Source organism: Condylostylus longicornis, unplaced genomic scaffold (assembly GCF_029603195.1).
Source record: "Condylostylus longicornis isolate FDR11 unplaced genomic scaffold, ASM2960319v2 ptg000048l, whole genome shotgun sequence".
NCBI classification, from domain to species: Eukaryota; Metazoa; Arthropoda; class Insecta; order Diptera; family Dolichopodidae; genus Condylostylus; species Condylostylus longicornis.
In genome coordinates, this window is record NW_026578017.1 from 10374800 (window position 1) to 10395992 (window position 21193).

Genomic DNA, 21193 nt, shown 5'->3' on the forward strand with positions numbered 1-21193 from the left:
TTTTCTTGACGTCGTTGATCTTGCCCTTGTTCCTGCTCTAAATCATTATGTGGTGGTTTCGATGGACTTGTACGAATATAATTATTTTGATTTGGTAATGCAATTACTGAACGCACAATACTTTCCTCATTATGCTCTTGTAACTGATGACCTTCTTGACTTTTATCTTCAGTTCCGAATGTAACATGGATACCACTATTACTATGAAATTTTTCAGATTCTGGATGTATTACAGTCCTCAATGTTGTTGTTTTTAATGGTGTTTGAGGTGTTACTATGGGATAATGAATTATTTCTTCTTCTTCTTCTTCATTTTGGGTGTCGTGTGGCTCAAGAGATTTAATTGGTGTTTCTAAATGGAGTTTATTGTTTTTATCTTTTTTGTAATTCACATAGTAAACATGAACTTTCTCTTTTTTCTTTTTTTGAATGATAGGTTGCGGGGGTGGTGTACTAACTGTTTCATTTGATTCTTTTATAATAATTTCAATAATTGGTTCTGGCGGCTCAAGGAAATGTTGATGACCATAGTATCCAGGATGTATTGATGGATGATGGTGTGAATCTGATGGTAAATGATTGGATGGCTCTGATATATAGTTTGGTACTTGATCTAAAGAAAACATTAACATAAAAAGATTTAAATAATTAAATAAATAAAATTTTAAATAATTTATTTGTTTATACAATATGATCCAGGATATTCATTATCTGACTGATAATATGCCCTTGATTCTGGGTAACCACCAATCCTCCGATCAACTCCTTGATGAGGGTTTAAATGTGGATATGTTCCCAAATTATAAAGTGTTCGCTTTCCTCGTGCTTCACCAGGAAATTTGGTGGAGACGGGAAGTGTTGTTGTTGTAATTTTTGATGGTTTTTTTGTTGCTAAAGTTGTAGTAGTTGTTATAGACGAAGTTTTAGTTTTATTTTCCACTGCTAAACAACCAACTATCAAAGTCAGAAACTGAAAAGATCAGAAAAAAATAAAATAAATTAAAAATAGTTTTCAAAAATTAAGTTATTCGTTTTTAAAATAAATTTAATTAATATTTTAATGGAATCGATAAGAATAACCTTGACCTCATTCAATAGAATAAAAACTCCATTATCACAAATTATCATAAAATTTCGTAACAATTGAGTGTTTAATCTTAGTGGGTTCAAGTGATTAAGATTTTGTTATTTAATAAAATTATCATAAGAAATTTACATTTAAATCTCGAAATCTTAAATCTTCTTTTGTCACGCATACATTTTTTATCATTATTTAACACAAAAAAAAACGCTTGCATTTTAAAAGATACATAATATTTTTATTGGTCAACAACTAAATATACAAAAGCATAGTGAACACAAAATAAATATGAAAAATAACTCACTCTGAATTAATTTTCGTTTAAGAGATTAAGACAAATGGTTGTCGATAATAAAGACAAAAATTCGAAGATACCATCATATTATATCCACTAAAGAGTGAAAGTATCACTTCCGAAAAATGAAGCAAAAAAAAAATTAATGATTTATGCAAGAGTTTTAACCTTTTTTTTTCTCATTTTTTTAATTAATTAAATATTTTATGTTAAAGGCATATAAAGTGAGGGCTTATACTTAAATAAAATAAGTTTTATTGCTTAAAACAGTAAACCGATTATTTAATAGATTTCATATTACCTAGTTGCACAATAAAAATCTCATTTACAGGTGTATTTGTAAATAATGTAATTCTGTGAATTTTGCTAATGGAATACTTAATTTGCATTCAGATATTCTAATTTACTATGGTTACGTAAATGCTAATAAAAATGTGTCTTGTCCATAAACTCTCTTGGAATAAATATGGGAAAATTTTGTTATTTATTTTTCTTAGAGGGTTAACCGCCGTTCAAGATATGTTTAAGATTTCATTTGAGTAGATACGAAAGATTCGCTTTTACTTTTTGAAATACATTTTTAGGAATCTAATTTTAATTTGACTTTCAAATTATAAATTATTAATCGAATATGACATGATATTAAAACAACGACTAAGAAATACTAAAATATTCAAAATGTTGATGCGTGAAAGAAAAAATTTTCAATGTGGTATGCTTGAAATGAAATACTAAAAATTTGTTTGGACTAGCAAATTCTCTACTTGTTAAATTTAATTTGCATTCTGGTAACTTTTGTATAGTAAAACATGTTTATATATGTACTTGTCATAAATATGTTTTACTATATCAATAGTATCCGCGGATATAATGATCAACGACAGTAATTCTGTGTTCAATTTTCTTAACACGATGCTACAAAACGCACATGGGCACATAATCTGCTAGAGATATATTATTAAGTCTTATTATTTGATATTAAATTAGCAAATTTTGAGAATTAAAGAATATTACATATACTTATAACATTAAATCAGCCCACAAAATCTAGTTTACAATTTAATTTAAGAGATCAAATGTAATAATAAGAAATTTCGATTAACAACATCAACATTATCTGCACACTAGATACTTGAGTGATTATTAATCTTTTGAATACTGAGTCATTACACTTTAAAGCAGTAAGGATTAAAATGTTGTAGATACGTTCCCAAAACATTTGAATTGGTCAATTTTAAATAATTTTTGGTTAAAAATTCTTTGATTGGTAGCTTGATTCCTATTTAATAGCTCCAGCAATAGACTAACTCACATTGCAACACAAAAACATTGTTCTAATATAATTTTAAAATAAATTTTTAAAATAACATTTTTAATATTTTTAATATTGAAATTAAAATGTAAAGAAAATAATCATTATGATTTTTTAATAAAAATCGCCGCCATAATTTTGTATAACAGATAACAATATTAAATTGCATATCTTTTGTTGAAGCTGCACACATGTTGAAGATAAAATTACATAAGAACAAAATTTTTTAATATTAAAAAAATGAAAGTGGATTTTTGAAAAGAAAAACCAAAAAGGCTTTATAAACGTATAACAATTAAGCCCAATGCAGAAAGTTGTTGCAGAAAAAAAACAAATTCCAGGAAAACGCAAGTACTTAAATGCAGAATTTTAACAATTGCACATTATTAAAATAAAAGAGGAAGTTTCACTTTACATGTTTTGCGTTTGTTGATACGGGCAAACATAATAAAAATATTGTTAAACAAAAGATCGTATACTTACAGCACTTTAGTTATAACATTTAAATACAAAATTTAAGTATATTTTTATTAACACGCGATGATTAATGTTATAAATGCATAAAAAAGACGATTTTCTTTAAAACTGCGTTTTAATAATAATTGTGTTTAGTTATGTCATTGTTAGCACTTTTCCAAAAAGTTTTTGAAATAAAGTTTTTATTAGTTTAACTCTGTTCGTCCGTCCGTCCGTAGACATGTTTACAAACCTTTTACACCCTTGAAAATAGAAAGCTCAAATTTCATACGTACATAGATTTTTACTAGAAACTTCATTCCGTAGAACAAAATTTTTATCTATGCGCTCCACTCTAAAAGTTATAAGCGTTCCAACCCTTAAAGATGCCATTTTTTAACTATTTATTACAGCGAAACCATATGCATTTTTCAAATTTTTTAAACGTAAAAATATAGTGGCTGGCTTCTACTATCGCGGCATACCATACTTGAACTTTAAAAAAGCAAAGTAGCTGTCAAAATTTACCGTTATGTAAGATCCGTTTTTTCCAAATTTTTTATGTCGTTTTTCTTTTAGAACCCAAATTGTAAAAGTCTGAAATTTTAAGCTTTTTGATACTAATAAAAAGTTCATTTCGTTTGAAGAAAACTCCATCTCCACCCCCTCTCAAGTTATCGCCCTTTGAAATTTGTAAAATTTGAGTTTTTGGCACCTTATAATTGCAAAAACACAATTTTTTTCAAATTTCGGTTAACGCAGAAAGCTAGTGGTAAATTCTATCCCATTAAAAAATATAATTATTTTTCTTAACCCACACAATTAACCCTTAGAATCGAGCATTATGTACCCCTCTTTAATTTATTTTTGCTTATTTTTAACCTTGCTAAGTGTATGCAACCATAGAAATAGTTTCGAATATGAATGAAAATAATTTTAATATTGTGCTTGGTATACATCTATTGTTTTTCAAAGCAGTATTTTCACTTGTTGAAGGGAAAAATGCTACAATACAAACCATTAGTTTGACCCAACTTTATTAATATTTGATATACATACTGTATAATGAATTCCGCTTATGTTTTAAATATGCAGCTGAGAGCGTTTCTATATTAAACTATATTTTTACTAAATTGTTTTTATTGCAGTAAGAAGAAAATAGTATGGAAATAACAGGATTAATAGAATTTTAAAATACATTATTAAAATTTTAAAATTTGGCTTGAAAATTTATTTTGACAAACTAATTTAAGCCAACTTTAAAGTTAAGCTTCTTGTAAGTAGAACAATGTAGTATAATTATAAAGAATTTGTATTTTATTTTCCTGCTGTAATTGCTAACACCGCAAAATTTTGGACCGCAAAATTTTTTTATTTGTTTTATTAAGCTCTTATAAATTACTCAAATTAATCAAATATAGAAACTAACATTAAACCTAATCGAAAACTTAGAAATAGGAAACAAATTTTAATTATATCGCAAAAGGACATTATAGCTATAATCACACAAAAATCCCTTAGTATGAAACATAAAATTTCAATTCAAATTTTTTTATACTAAATATCTACCCATAAAGTATAACTTTTTAACTAATCTATAAAACCTTTATTACATGTGTTCAATATACCTACATACATACATATGCATATTAGAAATGCAAATATACCCAGCCCTAATTCAGAAAATTAGAAATAATTTAATTACAATAATCGAAAATTAAACAATCACCAAATCCCATTAAAATGATTAAAAAACAAAAGTTTTTTTTTTAACAAAAAATACACCGCTGTTTTATGTACGCAAATTTATTCAAAACAAATTTTTTTTAATTACCCAAAAAACTAGACCACAAACTCCGTAGGAGTTTTAAAATTATACAAAATTATTTGACGACTACAAAATTTAAAATTATTCATGTAATGACCGGCGACCGCAATCTAATTTTCAGCACCTAATTAAAGCTAAAGATTTATTGGGTTCTGAATTGTTATAGAATGAATGAAAAAAAAGACAAGAAATAAATCATATGCAAAGCAATGGGAAAATTCCAAAATTTATTTTTTTTTATTTAAGCAAAATAAAAATATTTTCTTATATTGCATTATTGAATCAAAGTTTTTTTATAATAAGCTGTTTGGCACCTTACATATTACCTACTTTTATTTTAGCAGCTTCAAATTCATGCATGTGTGTATGTAATATAAGGATATGTATTTATGCAAACTACATAATAAATGGTCTGTTATGATCAACGCATAATCAACAGCATTCGTTTTTGAAAGTTCGATTTTCCGAAACAGAAACGAACAGTTAAATTAACAAGTAAAACTCAAACAAACAGAAAATATCACTAGTAGAGTCTACAATATGTAAAACTTCGGTGATAGGCCCGTATACAATGGTTCTCTAGGGGATATCTGTGGCATCCGAAAAATCGATTAGGCGTAGAATTAAAACAATAAAGTATGTTTTACAGGAATTCTCGTGAAAGTCATATCAGCTGAACTTTAGATACAGGATTACGTAAACTGAAACGAAAAATGTCGATACCTTGTGTTTCATTGGGTGCTCGGTATGAACATTGATGTGATAATCACATAATTATTGATTTCATTGGTTATCTGAACAATATTACAAATTTTCCAATTAACAAATCTTGTTTTATTCAAATGAATGGCTTACGTAAGATTATGAAGACTTTGAGTTATTAAAAATTTTCATTTTCATCAAAACACACTTATTTGAAGTTTCTACGAATGAAATGGGTCTCACTTAAAATATCTCTAGGAATATCTCTAGATGAGCTTTTCTTATTTTATTAGCTCTTATTTTCAGAAAAAGCTGGTTGGTTCATCACATTGTCATAGACTGAGCATTTTCTGAAGAAAATCTGGTGGTTATTTTCTTAGACGTAATGGTGGATATTTCCTGCTTTATTTTAACATTCTCTAAAGGTTAGTTTACGCATCCCTCATATTCACTAAATAAATTATGACACATTAATGTTTTAGTGCAAATCGGTTTAGTTGAACCAGAAATAAATAAGTACAAATGCCGAAAAAAACTATTCACAATAATAAATCTTCATTAAACCTTGCTATTCGAGTGCTCAAATATTATTCAAACATTTTTTTTGAAAAGTAATCTTGAATGACCTTGAATTCTTTCTGCACAAAATCAAGTGAGAATAAATTGAAATTTCGTCTTTAATTCGCATGTAAGCTTAAAAATTAATTTAATTCTTAGTGAATTGTAAAAACGTTTGTTACCACGAAATGAAAAGAGAATAAAATGAAAGTTTCATTTTAGTACTTTGCATAACAAGATGTTTGATTTCCGAAATATTTTCCTGTTTAAATAAAAACATTCACTATTCATTATAAAAATTTTATGAAACCAACCCTAAATTTTTATTTTCCTAAATTTTCTCTCAGATATCCGTCGCTTTTGTATTTCAATCACCAACACAGCAGCACTGCACTGTAACTCGAATCAAACAAAATGTTTTACGATTTATCCAAGTCATTATCATTCATTTAAAATATTTATCTTGTAAAATAGCTTCTGAAATTCAGTAACCCATGTTATTCATGTAAAATTTTTTGGTGCATGGCATTACAAAACCTTAAAAATGTTTCTCCTATTCTCTATACATTATGTATGTAAAATTTTACAAGAAAAATAAAAACAAAATTAGGTATAAAATGTTGGCCTCCCTGCGGTGAAAAAGTACAAAACAATTAAAAAATAAAAGTTGTAACTTTTAAACTTTAGGTTTATTTTATTTTCGTTATTTTTCTTGACTGGGTCGGGTTGGACTGTTAATTTTTATGAATTTAATTTCATTAGGTTTCTGTTGTGATGCTATACGCAGATGCGTATATATACATAATTTGTATACGGTCGCCATTAACATATTAAATATTAAAATTTTTAATGATTTTGAATTTTTTTATTAACATTTTAAAATAAATTCGAAATAAATTTTTTAGAAAAATTTGATTTGTTTTTGAATTTTTTCACAATATTTTAATACGTTAAATTTGTTAATCTGCATGGTTTCTTTATTATACATACTACAAAGTGGAACCGAAACAAAACTGTTCCAATCATTTGAATATTATAATTAACCACTCGAAAGTATAATAATTTATTACAGTTATTTTGCCCTAATTATAACTTATTTATGTTCGTACATTTGTATTTTCCTAGGCATCTGTATGAAGTAATAGCACGAAAATTTAAGATCCTTTAAAGGATACTAAAAATTAAAATTCGAATTTTGATAATGTTGGAATTTATTGAGTTTCAAATATTTTTGAAATAATTCAATGTAATGGAGAAATCGACATGCAAATATTTTTGATTAATAAAACAATTAAAATTCCTGTTATAATTTTATACGTAGCACATAAAGTTGTGATTAAATAAATTGCAATAATTTTTAGAAAATTAAAATAGATCACATCGATATTGGAATATCTCTACATACAGATTCAATTTACTGGCATATAGAATATTTTCACTTGAATTTTCTATACTTATACCCCAATATAAATTACATCAAAATGGGCAAATATATACTATGTGAGTATGAATATGAGCCATTCGAGATTCTTATATTACCTACTTACAAGAAAAATAAATATTTTCAACTGATTTTATTGATTGTTTTGTTTTGACAAATAATCAATTTGTATTGAATTTTATGTTCCTATATCTATTATCTCTGATTGAATTCTCAAAATTTTCTCTCTTGGAAGCAGTATGACCCTCATGCTGCCTATGGGACACACTTTGACAACAGTTCTTCTACAATATCATGTTTTTTAAAATGCTAAACACTTATTTCTCAGAATTAAAATTCTAAAAAATTGAAATATGAAGCATTAAATACTATCGAAAAACAAAAAATCCCTTAAAAACAAGTACGGTCCATTAACTCTCAATTATATGATTCTTTGTGATATAATAATGTTGCAATTCAATTTATGCTTCCTTCGTAATTTTATAAAAATTTAGCAATATGAATTTTAAATCACCTACTGTACCATCAATATTACCACATCTCATATACAAACAGCTTATTATTTAATAATGAAAAAAATTTGCCTTTCCGGAACATATAATATCATAGTTTCCTTCCGTATAACGAAACATTTATATTTTAATTTTTTTTATCATTATTTAATAACGAAATCTTGGATAATATTTTCACTTAATACCCTTTAAAGAATAATTAATAAGCAATAAATCAAGTATATTTTTTTAACACTTTTTATTACTCAATTAATTTTAGTGAATTCCTCTTATTAAAAATATAGTGTAGACATCCATACATATATAAATTATAAATTCACAGTTAAAATATACCAATCATATAATAATTATTAAATAATAATTTTGTTTTTTGTTTCACTATACAGAAATTTTTACTGCAATATGCCATTCGAAGCGGTAACAATATTCAGACGATTAATTTTAGACAATGCATACAGAAACAAAACAAAAGTATTGCCGTTTTCAAAAGTACAAAACATAAAAAATAATTTTTTAAAATTTCTTTTTCTGTTTCAATAAAAATATTTAAAATTTTTTTATAAATTTCAGATTATTCAAGGTTTAGAAATTGATTCCATTTCTCTTATTTAACAGCAATATTTTTCAATAGCAAAACGATTTTAATCCTCTTACAGTAATAAATCAACAAAATATTTAAATTTTAAGACGGTTTGAGAGAAAAAAAATGCATCAATCTTTAATAGCGGTACGACCTTGCACTGTAAAAGCATTTTTTGTGGTTATTAGAGAAAAATTTTTTTTTATAAAATGTCATTTTTGTTCGCTTCTTTTTCGTTGTTTCTTTTTTTTTGCGGTTCATATCGAATTTTCACGGTTTTTCATTATTGCCATGTTTTCCTTTATATTGTTATATTTTTTGAAAATATTTCATTGGAAAATTTGCTATGTGTTATAGGGTTAGCCAATAATTTTAAATTGGAAAATGCGACACAAATTTATTGTTTTAAATTTATGTGGCGATAATATACTGATTTGGATCAAGAAGGTATTAAAAATAACTAGGACAAACGAGCGGTTTTTTAGTACCATATTTAGTTTATGAAAAGGCAAGGCTTGAATAAGGTAAAATAATTCCCTGTAATGCAATATGATATTTATTTTCTACAAATTTTCGAAGCGGAGATAACATTTAGAATGGATTTAAAGTTTTATAACAAACTCAAAAATTTGAGACCCCAAACTTACTGCACAACTAATTTTGAGAGAACTTTGCATGCAAAAACCCTTTTTACTGTAATAATAAATTATTACTATCTAGTTACCATAACTAAAAAGTGTTTTTTGCAAAATTATTAATTGTAAAATCAAAAACTTTTAATAGAGGACTGAATGAGAGCCATCTAGCATATGAGGAGGCCATTTAAAAATTTACAAAATTAAGTCAATCGAACCAACAACATTGATTACGAGCAACAGCACCTTATAATAAATTTCTTGAAAAACCCTTTACATTCCATATTTGTATAAAACACAGGTATTTGAAAATCTCATTTAATTAGACAAAACTAATAAAACACAAAAACATTTTTTCCTTCTTATATATTATTATGTACTTGCTCATCAGTACATTGTTTTTTTTCTTGTTATCTACCACTAAAATCACTTGTAATGAGTCGCGTGAAAATATTTATATAGCTAGCATATTTTCTTTAACATAAAAAACTATAAAAAATAATAATCTTAATAATACGCGTGATATACGGTAGACGTTATAGTTTATGCAATGTTAAAAAAATATAAGAGAATGAATGTATGCACAAATGTACGTAACTACGTACATAATAGGAAAATGAATGAATAATAAAACAGAAGCGTCACGATTCAAAACGTTAATGACGATCACAGCAGACTAGACAATTGAAGTGTGTATGTGTATGTATATCATTTTAAAATATGTAGGTATTAATATAGAAGCTTTTCCTCTATGTAAAATAAAAGTATTATGTATATACATAAGACTACAGTCATAACAATAATATGGTTGATGTGCTTATGTTTATTTAGTTCAAGTTATGGTATAAGGGTTTTTATTTAAAAGAAAAACTCGCGAATAATATAAAAGTGTTGAATTATTAATGTTATATTTTTCATGAAAATTTAATGAATTTAACAATAACAGAATAATATTTACTTTTGCATGTATGTAATAACGCCAAAATGGAAAAATGGAAAATACTATGGATGAAAATTTCAATATATTCAATTAAAATGCGAATGCCAAATCATGGTGTTTAAGGAATTTAACAAAATTAATGCAGAATGCATAAAAATTTTCACTGCTTTTTTCTAAAAGGATGCAAAAGAACAACATTAGGGCATAGCTTTCAGATGAATATAAAAGGACAGATCAAACTACTCCAGATTACTTGGAAATAATTTCTAAATGGAACCGATTTACAGAGATTAATGTGTGCCGCTTCTCCTTCCAACTATTTCTCTGTATCGGTTGGTTATTGTTGAGTTAAGAGTTTTACAAAACTAGAGTGTTATATATCGAAAGTGTTATTCGTTTAGAGTATTATATGCCCTTAAATAGAGCATTACATAATTAAGAAAATTTTGATGATAAAATTTGCATTCACTAAAATTTGAATGTTTTTTCTAAATCATTAAGACGCATAATATTTGACTCGATTTGGTTTTGAAAATCAATTAACACTTCAGATATTAATTTTATTTTTAATAAATGAAATTAATTAAATTCGAAAAAAAATTACAAATATAGCTTTTACTTTCATTTCTACAAAATTATACATGCTAAATAAATCTCTACTAATAAGTAGCCAAAAAAAAAAAAACAAAAGATTAGATAAAGAAGAGGAAATAAAAAAATAGCAGAAAGCAAAAATTATGTTATGCGAGCTTTTCTTTTAGCACTTATATTCAAATTTAGCATACATACGTATATAATATGCATAACTTATTAGCATCCGCGAATACTATACTTCCACTTTGTAATTTGCAATATTAAATAACAATTTTAAGATTTTTAGATGTTCAAATTTCGAAAGATTAACTAGATAAAGATAGTTCAACACTTTTAGCGCTTATATAACTTTTAAAGCATCTGAAATTAGAATATATTCCTACTGTTTGTTAATCAAACATACGCTTATAAATGGGCAAGGCCGAAATGAATTTTGAGGCATCTTCGAAATTTTTGGAAATACATTTGGCTAAGGTTTCAGACGAAAAGAATTTTTTGTTCTTGTTTTAACCTTTCGTCAAAGGGTTTCAAGTACTAATATCTCTAGACGCAAACTCATAAATAAAGAAAGTAAATTGGAAAAATTGTGAAACATTTGAGGTATTCGACGCAGGATCCAAGCAAATTTGCGGGCTTTAAAGTTCTAATAATTAGCCGAAAACTCCAAGTTTTCGTTGAAAATTCTTTTCAATTTAAAATAGGCAACTTTCCTTTATGTCAACCTTCTATAATATGTGAACCTTAAATGCCGTGTATAATTGAAATATTTAATGTGTAAATTAAAGCATGTCCTTCATTCCTTTTTTAGTTATTAATTTTCTTTTCAATATTATATTTGTTGACATTTAATTTTTCCGCCGACACGTTTTTCTTTATTCAAACATTTCAATATTTTTTGACATTTATATTTTATTTGCACAATTGCACTAAGCAATATTATTTGTTTAAATTTCCCTTTTTTCATCGTTCATCAAATTTTAATATTATACATTCATATAGAGACCGACATCAAGGCCAATTACAGTGGTATTCATGAGAATTTAGAGGAAAGGGAGGAAATAAAAATAATTTTAATCCATCAGAATTGATTGGCTATGTTTACTTTGTTTCGTATGTTTGTTTTCATACATTTTGCAAAAAATATTCTTTGATATCAATTTAAATAGTATTTGCTTTCTTTTAATCAAAAATAAATTTGTAGTGTAAGCTAAGTGCCATAGGTAATATTAGAACTAATTTTAATATAAATACTGGCACGAAAATTCTTTATGCAAACAATTTTACAGCAAGGGCAAAAGATAGAAAAAAAAAATTAATAGGAATTATTCGAAATCCTATTTGACTTACGCTAAAATAGATTTAAATAGAGTATTTTTAATGGGAGTTAACATAACATGTACAAGTGCTTACTAATTGCTTGCATTATGTTTGATAGAAAACATCGTCCCGAAAAAGCATAAATTTACAAAGTTGTAGGTTTCAGATAAATTATATTTAATCATACATATACGTACCTCATGAGACTCGTGATTGATATTTTACGTAATTAATTTCGAGAATTAGATTGTGGTAGTGACTTGTATTACTGTCTGACTGTAATTAAACTGAAATTATACAAAAGCAATTCATTATTGTCAGAGGGGGAAATTAGTTCTGATAAAGAGACTCAAATTACCAATAACATACAGAGGAGAATAATATTAATTTTATAATGTATTATACATTGTGTATAAATGATTGAATGTTATAATTTACTTATTAATTGGAAAAGTAAATGGTGTCACTTGAACTGAGAAATTTTCTAACATGCAAATTCATTTTTCTAACATAACAGGAGATTTTTAGCTTCAAGAGCGCTGTATCGAATTGCATATTGTTACTAATTTATTATTAAAATGAGTGAAATTGAGAAGAAAAAAAATTAAATCTTCCGTAAATAAATTGAGAGCAAAATTTATTTTAACAGTTAGTTAATTTATGACGTAAATTCGAAGTGATGTATAGTGCAAAAACTTATTTAATTTGGCTAAAAAAATAAATATTTTTTTTATTCATTATTCTACAAAGTGTTTGTCATTGTATTTGAATTATTTTTTCTATATTTCACTTTTTACTTAATATTAATTTTATAATTTCTCATTGTCTTCATTAAAGACTTGTTTCTATTCAGATGATAGTTATCATTTCTGCTTTTTTGTCTGCCATATTCACCTGATGTTAAAGTACTTTTTAACAAATTAACAAAAATTATGAATGCTTTAACAAATTTTAAATAATAGAAAAACAACAACAAATATTCAGAAAAAAAGTTTACACAACTCTTGTCTTTTTCATTCATTTTGTTGCTGTCTCATTCCTGATTAAGATCTGCATGTCTTTATATTTTAAATATTTTCTTATTTATTATTATTGTTACTTTATTAATGTTATTATCAAAAGCGTTTTATTATATTTTTTAGGTATTATACCGTTAAATTAGGCAATTATATAGTTTTAAGTCTTTGTATGTTACAAATGACCAACTAATGGTTTAAAATTGATTTTTCACTAAAATGAATTTTTTTTATTTTCATCACATTTCTTAAATATGTCTACATACATACATTGTTCCCCTATGCATAATATCGTATTAAAAACATACTACATACATAAGCTGAACATTTTAATATTCATAATTTTGTTATAAAGAAAAACAAAAAAAAAAAAAAAAACAGACAATTTACATTACAATAGAAGATTAAAAAAAAAGGGTTAATTTTTAATGAATTGCTTTTCATGTTAATTATATACGAAATGTGGTAATAACAATAACGGTAACAATAACAATATAATGTACAGTTAAAATAATCTTTTGTTTTCAAGACAAGCTTAAATTGTATGAGGTTAAAGCTTATTTTTTTTTTCTGTAATGTTATGGCTAAAGAGATTTTTTAATCAATTAAAAATTATTACCTATGTGCTTATACTTATTTGTAAACGGTGAATATAATTGAAGTTGACATCTTCATTTTAATAATTAAAATTAGTTACACCAAATCAGATAGAGAAATATTTGAAAATTGTCATAAAGCTTGTTATTAAAGTGCCGGTAATTTGCGGTAAGATGCTACTTGGTTATAATAAAAATTTAATTAAAGGTATCAAATTATTGGGAATTTGTTAATGTTAACAGAATTACAAAAGTCAAGGCTTCAATGTCATTAATGAGAAAAACAACAAAAAAATTTTTAGTCTTACGCTTTCTATATCGTGTAGAACACGTCACTTGCACTTTTCAATCTTCAATATTTTAATTTGTAGATTGTTTTTCTTTCTCCTGTGTTTCTCCTGTGTAAAAAATTTTGTTCAATCTACTCAGCAAAATTGTTATTGTTATTGTTATTGTCATATCCGATATCATTTTATTGCATATATTGTACATTACATATATGTAGTTACATATAGTAATAAGATTCGAAAACCACTTGTTAACCAAATTCGAAGAACGCAAACAAATATGTTGTTTTTCTGTACTTAATGTTCGTTTTTTATTCATATAAAAAGTAGAAAAATGAGGGACCGACAATATTAAATTACGTTAAATTTCTAAGCATATAAAACAATTAGAAAGGTTTATTTACTTAGAGAAAGGGTGTTAAATATGTTGTAAAATGAAAAAAAAAAATTAATGAAACTTACATGAAAAAAATTAATTTTAGACATAGGAAATCCAATTCAATATAATCTTATTAAGTGATTACGACCATAAAATACAAAAATAAATTCTTATAACATTTTTTCATGTTCACTTAGCAAAAAATGCCGATTCTTAATTGTTTTATGCTTTCTAATTAACCAAAACTCAAAACATGAATGCAAAAATTGCCAAAAATTCAAATTTATTGTTAATTCGAATTAATTTTATAATATTTATTTAGTTTTCTATCTACATGAAGTACGTCATGAAATTATCAAGAAATCCCAAAATATACACACTTGTGTTCTATTATGCAGGTTGTCTGATTTTCTTTGACAAATTTTTGTAAGGTAAATATTATTATATTGCATATTTATAAAAACTTGATTGTTAATGGCATTCAAAAAAAAATTGCATAAGTTTAGGAGTCACTGAAAGTAATTTTTATTTAAAATCATGAAAGTTCTGATTTACAAATTCTAGCATTTGATCCAGACTGGGTGCCAAATCTCAAGGGTTTCCGAGTTCCAGGGATTTTGACGAATTTTCACAAAATTTTCACCTATCCAAGTTTTTTTGACTTCCGTTCTGAAAAAGATGGGGGCTTCAAACAAACAGTTTCTGGAAGGTCTAATAAGGAGCTTAAAATAAAGATGTTGCTTGATTCTGTATTTTTTGTATCTTCGGAATACAAAGCATTCGAACTTTAGGCAAAATCAAATTTTTCCCTTGTTTTATTTATTCAGTTTTTTCTAACTGAATAAATAAAACAAGGTAATTAGATAATTTCGTAAGAAATTTTTTAAAACCTTGAATTTTTTTTTAGAATATAAATGGAATGTTGCTCAGCTGCTTAAGCTTTAATTTAAGTCATCAAACATTAAAAAACTTTTTATGGTACAGTAGATATAGCACAAAAACCATTTCTGTGACAAGATTTTAAAGGCCCTATTTTTGATTTTTATTGATTTTAAGCTCTGTAATTGTCAACTATCATTAATTTAGGATGGCAAGAATCACTAGAAAAAATAGTTGACATTTTTAAGGAGCTGTTATTTTGACAAAAAATCTGAATTTTTATTGAAATGTAACAAATATAATAACAAAATTAAAACGAAATTTTATACAAACTTTTTAAATGAAATACAAAAATTGAATTTAAAAAATTTGAAATTTTTGAAACGAAAATCTAGAGTTTTGTATTAGGAAAAACAAAAAAAAAATCTAGTGATCAAAAATTTTTTTTCGAAACTTTTCTTGGTAAAGAAAATTGATAGGTTTTTTATTTTTCCCAATTTTTATAAGAAATGGTACCTATATGGTTTGAAAATTTTAAATGCATTTTTCTCACATTGGGTGCAATTTAAAAATTTGAAAAAAATATTTTCGAAATCTAGACACCATTTGCCATCTGAAGTTACTAAAATTATCCAGCTGGAGCGAATTTTTACAGACATGCCATACAAATTTTGACTTTATTCTAATAGAAATTTTTTTTTTCAATAGGAAAATTTAATTTTTTTGAAGAAAATGGAGTTTGTAAATGAAATGGTATTAGCATTATTGAGCTAATAAATAATTAATGGCATTAATAAATTTTTAACATATTTCTAGAAAAACTAAAATTGATATACGGTTGATGCAACTAAATTAATTTAAAATATGCGATTGAAGAGAAATAAATTTGATAGAAGAAAAACATAAATTTTTGCCGAATTAGATGAATTTCATAAGAAATTTTGGTGTTTATTTTGAGAAATTTCTAAAATTTTTGGATAAAGGAAGATCTAATTGAATTTATTTTTCAATTTATCAACATGTGGTTTGAATTAATTTTTAGCTCACAATATTTGGGGTTTTTATGCTATATCTTCTGTACCGTGAACATTTTTTTAATGTTTGAGGACTCAAATTAAAGCGTAAATTGCTGGGCTATAATTCTATTAAAAAATTTTCAATATTTTAAGACATTTCTTACGAAATTATCTAGTTAGAAAAAACTGAAAAAATAAAACAATGAAGGAAAAAAATTGATTTTGCCTAAAGTTCAAATGCTTTGTATTCCGAGGAATCAAGCAACATGTTTATTTTAAGCCCTTTACTAGACCTTTCAAAAACTGTTTGTTTGAAGTCTCCATCGCTGGGACTCAGAAACCATTGAGATTTGTCACCCAGTTCGAAACAAATGTTTTACCCATTTTCGACCCTCTAACCAATGAAATATGTTGTCGCATACCTTTCAGGATCACCCTGTATAAATAATATTTTCTATAAAAAAATGTAGGTACCAAATACTAAAAAATAAATTTCAAACAAAATGAAATATTTTTTTACTCCAAAAACACATTCTGCAATTCCATATAAAACCATTTAACATTAAAATTTTCCTATTTAATGTACGTTAATAATTGAATAGACCTTAGGCTTGAACCGAATTGTTCCATTCACAATATTTTAACGGAACTATAAATTATTTCTTATTAATTTTTATATTTTACAATTATTAATATTTTTTTACACTGAATTTCATAAGGTAATTTTAAAACTCACTGATTATATGCAGATAGCGCAATATAAATTTCCATAAAAGATTATGGCTTAATTATTACCAAAAATAAAATGAATCGTAACTAAAATTTAAAATGGAAAACAATTTCCTATTCTGGAAGATGATGAAATCTCATTGGTGAATGATTCATAACCTGATTAATTGCAAAATTTCTTGAAGCGATAGCAGTTTTGTATTCATCTGGCAATAAGATTTTTCATATATGAGTGAAATACAAAATATACTTAAATATGAACTAATTTTCATAAGGAAACACAAAATATTTAAAAATTTTGGAATTCAAGACATTTAGAAAATTGATAATTACTCAATGTTATTACAAAAATTTTGAATTAGTGAAGGTTTTAAAATTTAATATTTTAATAACGGTTAAAAATTATTTGACCAAAAAATAAACTTAAGTTGATTTTACTCCCACAATTTTATTACTCTAAAACAAAAGATAGAAATAAAGCGGAAGCATCGATTTAATTTTAAAGTTTTAAATATAAAAAATTTCTGATAGTGACAAATGAAGCAATTGTAAGTATTATTAAAAAATAAATTAAATTGAATTTTTTTCGAAGCACAAATTTTGTAAAAAATTATAATTAAATGGTGTGACTTCTCTTTCGCAATCATGTGACATTAAGTAAATTTTGTATGTTATACATAGCCAGGAATGATAAACGTTTCCGTATAGACAGTTATAAGAGAGCTAATGATCTCGCCCGAAGGAGGGTGACAATTTCTTTCATTGCGCCCAAACAAAAAAGTTTACATCTCCTTGGGGATACTAGTTACACTTGATCGTCTACATTTAAGGGTATTGGTGGGTGCGCCCACTAAACCTTGCTTCTCGGTTATCTACCTGGAAAGGATTATCAAGGCGGAGAATGAGGTTTGCGTTGCCGCCTGTGACTAGAGGAAGGTGGAGCTTTTATTCTGTGAATGCAAGGTGGTGGCTCGCTTACGACTGAAGTACTTCGGAAGAGGCTTTGCAAATATACTGCAATTTGCAGTTTAGATAGCATGGGAATGAAAAAACACTTTTAAAATTAAAAGTTGAAGTACCTATTTCAGTTTTGAGATACAATTGTTCTCAATTTTTTCTTGTCAGATTCAATTGTGCACACTGTAATTTATAGTCAGGAAAATAATAAATTTTAGCACAAATTTTCGAAATCCTATATACGTGTATGAATAGGCTCCGTCTTACAATAGTATGAGTGTAAGTTAATAAAGTTTTTCGTGGAAATCAAGGACGCTAAAATTGAAGGGTTGAACTTTACTAAAGGAAATAAATTAATATTAATTAATTAAAATTTGTTTCAAAGTACGTTTGCTGCGTTATTCCGATACGTTGTGCAGTTGTATTAAGAAAATTTTCTTTATTTTTAAGTAATTTTTAAAATTAATGCACGTTGTTATTGCCAATTTGTACTTTTATATATAGAACTTATAACAAAGATGTGTTTTAGATTATTTAAGGTATATTTAACAAATCCAGTTTTGTAGACTAAAATTTTGCGATAATATTAAACAAAGAAAATCTAGTTATTCCCATATTATCTTTATGGTTTACAAAGACTTGTTGGTATATTTTTATTGCATTGCACCAATATTCCAAATCAAATATTTTTAAAGTATAATTTCATATTTATCTATATTTTATATTAAATTTATATATTTTTATTTTCTTAAATATATTTTATCATACATAGCCCTTTAATATCAGTGCTTAGCCACTTTGCATATAAATAAACTTAACATAAACTTAAAATTCATGTAATTTAAAAACGTGATGATTTCAATATCGTGATCTTAAAGTTTTTTTGTTTGTTCCGATTGCCAAATGCTTTTCTACTCGTATATGTACTACTTATGATCCAACAGAGTAAATTGTAACAAAGGGAAACCAAAACAACATTTTTGCTTGTGAATTTTAATAAAAGATTTTATTTATACGAGTATATTAAAAATTTGCATTGCGATCACTCCAATTTTCTGTATATATATGCTTTTATTTTTCAGCTTTTTAAAATTTTCAAGTTGAAAACTCATAAAATCATCATCATGAATGCAAAAATTTATCTTTAAAACAATTTATTAAAGTGCTTCATCTTCTTATTCTTATTTTTAGTTTATGAAAATATGCATAAAATATGTATATGTAGATATATATAACAGTTTCGATGGTGGTCCAGTCCAAGTGAAAATTATAGTTCAATACAAAAACGTTTAATGAATAGCTTCAGTGAAAAATCTAATAATACTTAGGGGCAAAATGTTATTTTGGTTTAATAAATAGACTGTTATGCAAATGAATAGGTTAAATTTAATTTTTTGTAAAAAATTTTTGTATAATATACTTATTGCACTTTTATCTATTTCTATACAAAGTATTGTAGACTTAACTTTTATAATTGATACACAGGCATATTTACTTATTGCCTAGAAAAATGTTCTTGTGCTTCGAGTTTGGAAGTTGCACAGGTTTTACTTGTGTAAAAGAATAATTAAATTCAGAATCTTAAAAGTTATTCTAATGAATGCAATAAAATATGTAGAAACTGCGAGTAGCTTATTAGATTCTTACATAATAATTCAGTTACAACTGTAATATTAAATTAGAATATCAGATCATAACTGAAAAATTATATCGAAAAATTTTTTGAAGTTTCGAAAATTTCTCTGAAAATTACTGAAACTTATCAAAAATAGTGACTTTCCATTAAATTTAGATGAATTGCTCTAATAAATTAAGAAAAATTATTAAAAACATTTCGTTCACCCATTTTTTGTTGGCTGCCCAATACAATCAAAACACCAATTATTGCACACCTTGTATCCACAACCATGTCGTAATGTATTAATAAAAAATCTAAAAAATTGAATTAAAATTGATCACTTAATTTTAATTTACACTTAATTCAACTTTTTTAAATCAATTGTCGATAAGAAAATGAGCTCGCCTAAAGAAAAATTTTTCCAATAGTAAAATAAAAAATACAATCAAATAATATGGTGCTGGTTAATTTTAGTACCATACACTTGATATACGATTATAGAAAATTACATGGGAAAAATTTACAAACTTTTTTTATTGTTTTATTAACTTTTTTTAGTACATAGTTAACAAACACTCTGTATTGAATATATTTCAATAACTCGATGTTTTAAATATTGCATAACTCAGGTAGCGAATTTGAAATTAAAAAAAAAAAAATTACACATGTAGGTGCATAAAGAAAAAAATTGACTTTTAAAGATTTTTGAAATGGGAAAACTTTAAAATTTTTCAATTGAAAAAAATATTAATTTGTAATTTTTTGACAATAATACAAAACGAGAAAAAATAGAGTTGAACGTGTCATTCCTGTGATACCCGCACTAAATAATATAACTTAGATACCAAATTGTTAAAACAGTGACCCTATCATCGCTATTATTCACGAAAAATTTGGAACGCTGCAATTTTAATTATTTCCGAGTTATGGCACAATTGTTTAAATAACTGTAAGACAGCTCTATTCGAACCACTGCTTTGATTAAAATCAAATTAAATAGGGTGAAATTAAATAGACGGTAACCACTTTTGGTAAACGATGAATTTTAGCATAACTAATTTTGTTTTTGAGTTGTGGCTGGGAAAGACGGACTATGTCTGTCTAAATCGACTCAGAAATCGACGCTAAGTAAGAATATAGATATATGTGTGTATTTCAAACTACTTTTTGTGAGTGTAACAAAAGGAATGTAAAATTTATAATACCCTTCGAAAATTCGTTTGTACGGGTATAAAGAACTATAAAATTTTAAAATAATTTTGTTATGGTGCCCAATGGGGAAATTGAATGAACTGGATCACAAGAATTTTGAATGTGTAAAGTTTAAACTTGATACTATAATAGTTTATTTATTCTATTGGATTTGCGGTTAAATTTGAAATAAATCTTTTATGCTACAAATTTTGTAAATTAGATTATAAAAATTTCAATTTTTTTAATTTATCAAATTTAATGCAAAAGACAA